Here is a 7,348-nt window from a genome sequence, read left to right as displayed (position 1 = left end):
CGTGGTGCCTGGCATGTACCCAAATGTCCATAAAAGAGCTTCCCCTCTGCATCCCTGGCCATTCCAAGGTCACTGTCACTGGTTCTGGCTGCTGAGCATCCTTCGGGCACCATAAAGACATCACTGAAATGTGAGTGGAGGATGAGGGCAGTCAGCCCTCCCAGTTCTGTGTGGCCCCATCCTGCTGCCCACCCAGCTGTGACCCAAGCCTCTGGCTGATGTACAGCCAGGCCATTCTCCACTGGCTCCTGGCCCCCAGGTGTCTCCTGAGGCCTATTGGGGCAGAAGTCAGAGCTGGGCCCCCGCCCCACGCTGGACCCAGATCCCAGGGAGGGGTAAGTGTCGGCCTCAGCTGCAAGGGAAGGGGACCATGTCCAGAGCAAGGAGGGCTTCTGCTCCCAGGCTGTACAGGGAACAGGGGATTCCCACTGTCACCAGGAATCTGGAGAAGGGAACAGGGTGGCAAGGGGCCTGAGAATCAGGTCACGAGGGCCAGGTTGGAGGAATGGTGGGAAGCCCTGGTGCTGAGGAAGGACTTCAAGGAGCTGCCGTGGGTGGGCCCTGGGGACCGGCTGGGATGCAGGGAGGACCAGAGAGGCTCATGGTATGGAGGTACCCTGGAGCTTTGAAGTTGTCTCCTTGCCCAGGCTCTGCTCAACAGGCCCATGTCCCTGGGGGAAGGCAGGTCCTCTGCTCCTTGAGATTGCTCAGGGGACACCCACCTCCGTTATCTCACAGTGCGTTGAGGAAGGAACCTGTGAAAAGTCTGCTGCTGCTGGTGATGGTCTGGGAGACAGACAACTTCCAATGGCTGACCGGTTGACTGTGGTTTACTGTGGGGAGGGCGTGGTTTTCTGGGATGGGGAGGGGCCAGAGCAGTACTGCTTAGAACCAAGCAGTCCTCCCCTCCTCCCCTCATTTTTTAGAGGGGAAACTGAGGCTCCAAAAGGAGAAGTGTTTTCTCAAGTTCCCACTGCAACTTGGAGACAAGACATCTCTTTTTCTCTCCTCCTCTCAATTTCTCTCCCCCTTTCTTTCTCCCCATGTTTTGTTTTTTGGTTTTGGGGTTTTTTTCTTGCCGTCTTCTATCTGTGTCTTGCCCCAGGTCACACAGAGGACCTTGCTGTGTGTGATCACAAGGTCCTGGGGGTCTGCGGACCTGAATTCAATTCCCAGCCCCACCACATCCCAGCCATGTCACGTGACAGGGGTCTCAGAGTTTCTTGGAGCCTCAGTTCCTACCTCAGAAACAGGGCTAATCTGAGAGCCTACCTGGTAAGACTCTGGGATCTAACCCAAAGAAAGGGTTTAGCACTGCGGCTGATCTACTTTGTGGGGAGAGATAGGCACAGGGGAGAGACAGACAGACAGACAGACCAACAGAACAGAGCCAGAACCAGGCCTCCTGACTCCTCTTCCTCGGCTGCCGTGATGATGAAGTGATGATAGGGGACCCACTCTGTGTTGGACCTGTCCTAGATTGTGCTTAAAGGACAAGTGAAAGTGATGGGGTCACAGGGGGCGGGGGGTGGTCTTCTGACCAAAAGAGAGTGCAAGGTGTGCAATGATTGCATATCGGTGTCCAAGTTTTTGCAAAGCTAGTTGTAGAGAGGTGGGAAGCAACACCTTGCTTTTGGGAACAAATCCTTCTCTGACACCAGCGTGAGGACAGTCCTCCACCAGCCACTGAGAAGCCTGGCCCAGGGGCAGCGGGCCCATCCACTGCTGGTGTTTTCTGGTGGATGAAAAGTGAGAGGGGTGGGTGGGGACTGTCTTATATCAGGTGGTCAAGGAAGGCCTCTCAGAGGAGGTGACATTGAGCTGAGATGGTCAGAGACTCTCAGGACTGATCCTCCAGCCCAGAGTAACCACCTGGAATCCTCTTTGAATTTGGAGGTGACATGTTCAGGTGAGAGGGCAGGGCAAACACGATGCTGGCACTCAGGCCCAGAGCCAGGGCCCATCGGGACTGAGGGGGACGGAGTCCTGGCAGGGTGCTGAAGTGAGGCCCGGCGAGGGCAGAAGCTACCCAGCTCCAGTGACTGGCAGGGCCACGCCCGGGGTGGTCAGACGTCTTGATCTTTCACGAGAAAAGGAAATCGAATTTTTATGCGATAGCCCAATTTTTAAACACTGGGCCTGTACCTCTGCCCCCTCCTTTCTCTCCCATCTTCCTTCAGTCCCTTCCGTGCAGAATGTTTATTTTCAGAAATCTTACCAAGCCTCTGACATTTACACTTTGGAAAGAGAATATTTTCTATTTCTCTGTCCCAGGCTGCCGAGTGAGATTTCTCTGGGGGTCATGCCTGCCCTTCTGGAAGGGAAGTACCAGGGCAGCACTGGCTTTTTGGAGCCACTTACAGCCACCAATATTTACTGAGTACCTACTGTGTACCAGGCCAAGAAAGCATTATCTAGAAAGGCAACCTACCAAATGGAAGAGAATATTTAAGAATCATATATCTGATGAGGGTGTTAATTTCCAAAAATATATACAGAACTCATATAACACAATAGAAAAAGAAAAATTCCAGTTTAAAAGTGGGGAGAGTCTCTGAGCAGATATTTTTCCAAAGAAGACATACAAATGGCTAACAGGTACACAGAAGGTCCTCAACATCACCAATCGTCAGGGAAATACAAATCAAAACCACGATGAGCTCTCATTTCACACAGAATGGCTACTATCAAAAAGACAAAAGATAACAAGTGTTGGTGAGTCTGTGGAGAAAAGGGAACCCTCCTGCACTGTTGGTGGGCATGTAAATGGGTGCAGCCACCCTGGAAAACAGTATGGTGGTTCCTCAACAAATTAAAAAACAGAACTGTCGTATGATTCAGCAATTCTACTTCTGGGCATTCTTTCTAAAAAAAAAAAATGAAAACACTAAGTCAAAAAGTATATGCACCCCTAGGTTCATTGCAGCATTATTTATAATAGTCAACACATAGAAGCACCCTGAGTATCTGTCAATGCTTGAATGAATAAACAAATTTATATATATGTATCATAATGTGTGTATACATATATATTATATCTCATAGACTCAGAGAACAGATTGGTGGTTGCCAGAGGTGGGGGATGGGGGATGGGTGAAATGGATGAAGGTGGTCAAAAGGTACAAACTTCCACATACAAATAAGTCCTGGGGGTGTAATGTACAGCATGGTGGCTGTAGTTAATAATTCTGTATTGCATATTTGAAAGCTGCTAAGAGAGTAGATCTTAAAAGTTCTCATCACAAGAAAAAAAATTCTATAGCTATGTATGGTGACGAATATTAACTAGACTTACTGTGATGATCATTTCACACTATACACAAATGTCAATGCATTATGTGTACATCTGTAACTAATGTGATGTTATAGGTCAATTAAACATCAATGTAATTAATTATCAATTTTAAAAAAAGTTGTCTAGCCCAAAATGTTAATAGTGCTGAGTCTGAGAAACCCTGATCCAAGCTTCGAGATGTGTGAGCTTACTGGTGCACTGAAGGATGTGCAGGATTTGGGCAGAACCAGAGCTGGGGAGGGGGCATCCCAGACAGAGATAATAACAAAAACAAAGGCACGGAGTTAGGAACATGGCATGTTTGAGGGGCCAGGTAGTGGGGCTGGGGTAGGAAGCTCAGGTCCAGGAGCAGAAGGGGCGAGCACGGCTGCACAGGCAGACTTAGCCCATGTGGGTCGGGGCTCTTCTGTTGTAAGTGACAGAAAACCCAGCTCATCACGGCTGAGCTTTAAGGAGAACCCATTGGCTCATCTGAGTGAGCAGTCCAAGGGTGAGCAGGCAGGGATGGGAGGAGAGCCTGACCAAAGGAAAAAGTGCTGACCAGACCCAAGGGAAAAAAATATTCATGAGATTCAACACAGATGGAGAGCTGACATGCATCTGACACTGTTGTAAGCCTTCTACTCGTATGATCTCATTTCTTCTCACAACAACCCTAAGAGGGATTGATTATGATTACCAGTTTATGGATGAGGCAGCTACGGCTCAGATAGGTTAAGCAACATACCCAGGGTCACACAGCCGGTAGTAGGTGGCAGAGACTAGATTTAGACTACAGTTTCAGAGTTTGGGACTTAAGCACTGCACTGCCCCACCCTCCTGCGTGGCTGTCACAAGCCTGATCATGGTGATCTGGCCTGAGAAGCTGAGTGGCTTCCTCCAGCAAGAAGTGAGGAGCTGTCAAATGTAGCAAGGGGTGAGGCCACCTGAGCTGTGCTTTAGAAACACACTCAAAGGCAGTGTGGGGGCAGGTCTGGTGGGGAGGGGAAGGATTGGGCAGTGTCGGAGCAGTGTCCAGCCAGGGAGGGCATGACTCTGCAGTGGGGAGGGTGGGGAGTCCCAAGGGAGATGCTCACTAAAATTCCCTCGGCCACTTGGCCTGTGCTGGTGGAACAAGGTAGATACAGGGCGGGGGCTTCAGGATGACTGATGACCCAGCTCTGAAGGTGCCTTTGGGTTTGTATCATTTTCCAGTTTATGCCCCTCGCTTCTAGCAGGTAGAAACTAGTCAGTGTAGGTCATCCATCTCCTGCAGCCTGGAGGGAGGCGCGGGTGCCCGTTGCAGGGAGGGCAGCGGTGGTTCTTTCCCCTGCTGGCTGGGGAGGCAGCAGGCTGTCATCCTCCCTCATTACTGTCCACCAGGAATTCTGTTCCCAGGAACTCCTAGAGGCCAGAATTTCCAGGGATCGATGGAGAGCCATTGGCTAATCAGGTCCCTTCCTCAGTCGTAGAGGGGCTCTGGAATGGCAGGCTCAGCCTCACTGCTGGGCTCAGGTGTCCTTATCTTGTCCCCTCAGATCAAAACGCATCAGTGACTCCCAACTCGTCACCTCCACACTCACCACCTCGGAGCTGGCTGGTGATCAGGGGATTCAGTTTCCACAAACACTCAGCTCCATCCCTGACCTGCGGCAGGAACCAGGGAGGGAGGGAGGGCAGGAGGCAGATGCTCCTGCACGCCCCACCCCTCCTGCCCCGCCCAGGCACCCAGTACGCCCCCTGCCCTCTCCCACCTAACAGCCACAGGAGCTGGAACAGCTGTGAAGCTACTGGCCCAGTGAGACTGGCCCTCACAGAACGGCCTTTTCAAGGACTGGATGTGCTAATTCTTATTCCAGAAATATCTGGAAGCTGGAATCCTGAATGTGGTCTCAGGATCCCATTGGATCCTCAGGGTCGCTCTGCCCCTCATTGGTTCCTTGGAGAGAGCTCAGTCTTTAGATGAAGGGGCCTCCCTTGGCCATCAGGAAACAGCCTGGGCACGTGAAACTTCCAGGTTGTGTCCTTGAAGGGAAGGGCCCTCCCATCCTCTCATCCCCACTTCCTTCTGTCTCACCAAGTGGATGGGGTCAGTACCTGAGGAATGCAAAGCAGCAAAATGGAAGGAGTCTCGTCCCCAACACAGTGGAGCCATCACATGAGCCCTAGAAAGATATACACTTCCATCCTGTTGAGGCCACTGATGTGTTGAGTCTTATTAACCACATCTCAGTAATACACTGATCCAGGCACTTAGCAGCTTTACACAGTAGCTGAGCATTCTCTGGAAAACCTATGCTGAGGTCCTGTGTGTCAGCTACCTCTTGGTGCATAATAAAATAGCCCCAAACTTAGTGGTTTAAACAATACTCTTTCATTTAGTTCACACTTCTGAGAGTCAGCAAATTGGGCTGGGCTCAGCTGGGCAGTTCTCTCCTTCTGCAGGTTGGCTGGGGGTTGACTGGCTGTAGGCTGGGACAACTGGGAGCCATGGTCTTTCATCCTCCAACAGGCTAGCCCAGGTGTGGGTTCTGAGCTGGTATAAACATGTACGAGGGCACATGGTCTCTGGCACATCACTATTTTCACTGCATTCTATTGGCCAAAACAAGTCAAGGGGTGGGGAAGACATTCCACTTCTTGGTGGGAGGAGCCACACACTTCCTCAGGGAAGCCCTCCAGGATTTAATCCCATCCCCCTGCCATATGTTCTTAGAGCTCCTGCACAGCCCCTCTGGTGAAGCTCCTTACATTTTATTCTTATGATTTTTCCAGTGTTCTGTCTTCCTTACTTGACTGAGCACCAGGAGGACAGAATTCTTGTTTTCTTCGCTGCAGACCGGCCAGTGCCTCACTCAGTACCCGACTTGTAGCAGGCGCTGGGTATAGGCGCTTGTGAGTGATGAACCAACAAAGGAATGAATGAAAGGGACAAATGCAGCTCTTGGCCATGCCCATGCTCCCCCGCCCCACACTATGGACAGAGGACATGTGCATCAGCAGGGCTCAGGAAGCTCCTTTCACACATTTATTTTTCACCCTCTTGCAAAGGTGTGTGGAACCCCCAACCCCCGGCCTGAGCCAGAACTCCAGGGAAGCCACCTCCCATCTCTGTGCCATTGGGCAAAGTGCTCCACCTCTTCATGCCTCAGTCCATCTTAGCAACCACCCACCGTCCTGCCCAGAGCATCCTCAGATGATCAGTGATCATACAGGTGAGAGCTAGAAGCTAGAGCAAAATGGCAGCTCTTGTAAGGCCTGGGGGAGGCAAATTTCATGAAGCACATGGCACCATGCCTGGGATGAGGGACCACCATCCATGTTAGTTATCATCAGTGTTAAGAAGGATTCAGAGCCCCAGCATATCCTCCTCCAGTCAGGAGTCTCACTGGGCATTGGGGGTCTCCTCTGGAGATGCCTCCTCCCAGACAACCCCTCAGAGAATTCCCCACCTCAACCCATTCACAGCTGCCTCAGGTCGGCCACAGCCATCCATGGAGCAGGGGAAAGGGAAGGAAAGGAAACTCATGATATTGACGGGGATGACGGTTATGAATGGGTGGATGTCCAGCCACCTATCCATCACCCCATTCCACCGAGAGAAGCTTTGGGCATGGGGACCCAGGGACCCAGGCCTTCTCACTGCAGGGCTCACTCTGGCCCCCACTACCAGGCCTACTGGAGTCATCAAATAAATCCAATATTAGGAAAGGGGAACAGGGATGGAGGATTCAGCAGACACTTCCCTGAAATTCAATAGTAATAAAAGAGAAAAATGGACCAGCTCACTCCAGATAACCAGCCTCAGAGAAGTAATTTCTCCATCCTGAGTGAGGATGCCGGTGGCAGAGACACCTGCCCAGGTAATTCATCAGCTGCAGATTAATGGACCCTTCAGAACATCTGCACAACGTCTCCATCGGGTTTCTCAGGACACTTTTATTTAGATTTCATCAGGACCGTTTTTCTCTGTTATCCCTGAGCAAGGAAGCAGGGACCTCACTGGTGGCACAACTGAATATTGATTTACCAACAATGACTCAGAGGGAAACACTCCATTCAAGTGAACCAATT

The sequence above is a fragment of the Vicugna pacos genome, chromosome 13, assembly GCF_048564905.1.
Source record: "Vicugna pacos chromosome 13, VicPac4, whole genome shotgun sequence".
NCBI classification, from domain to species: Eukaryota; Metazoa; Chordata; class Mammalia; order Artiodactyla; family Camelidae; genus Vicugna; species Vicugna pacos.
This window is presented reverse-complemented; position numbering follows the sequence as displayed.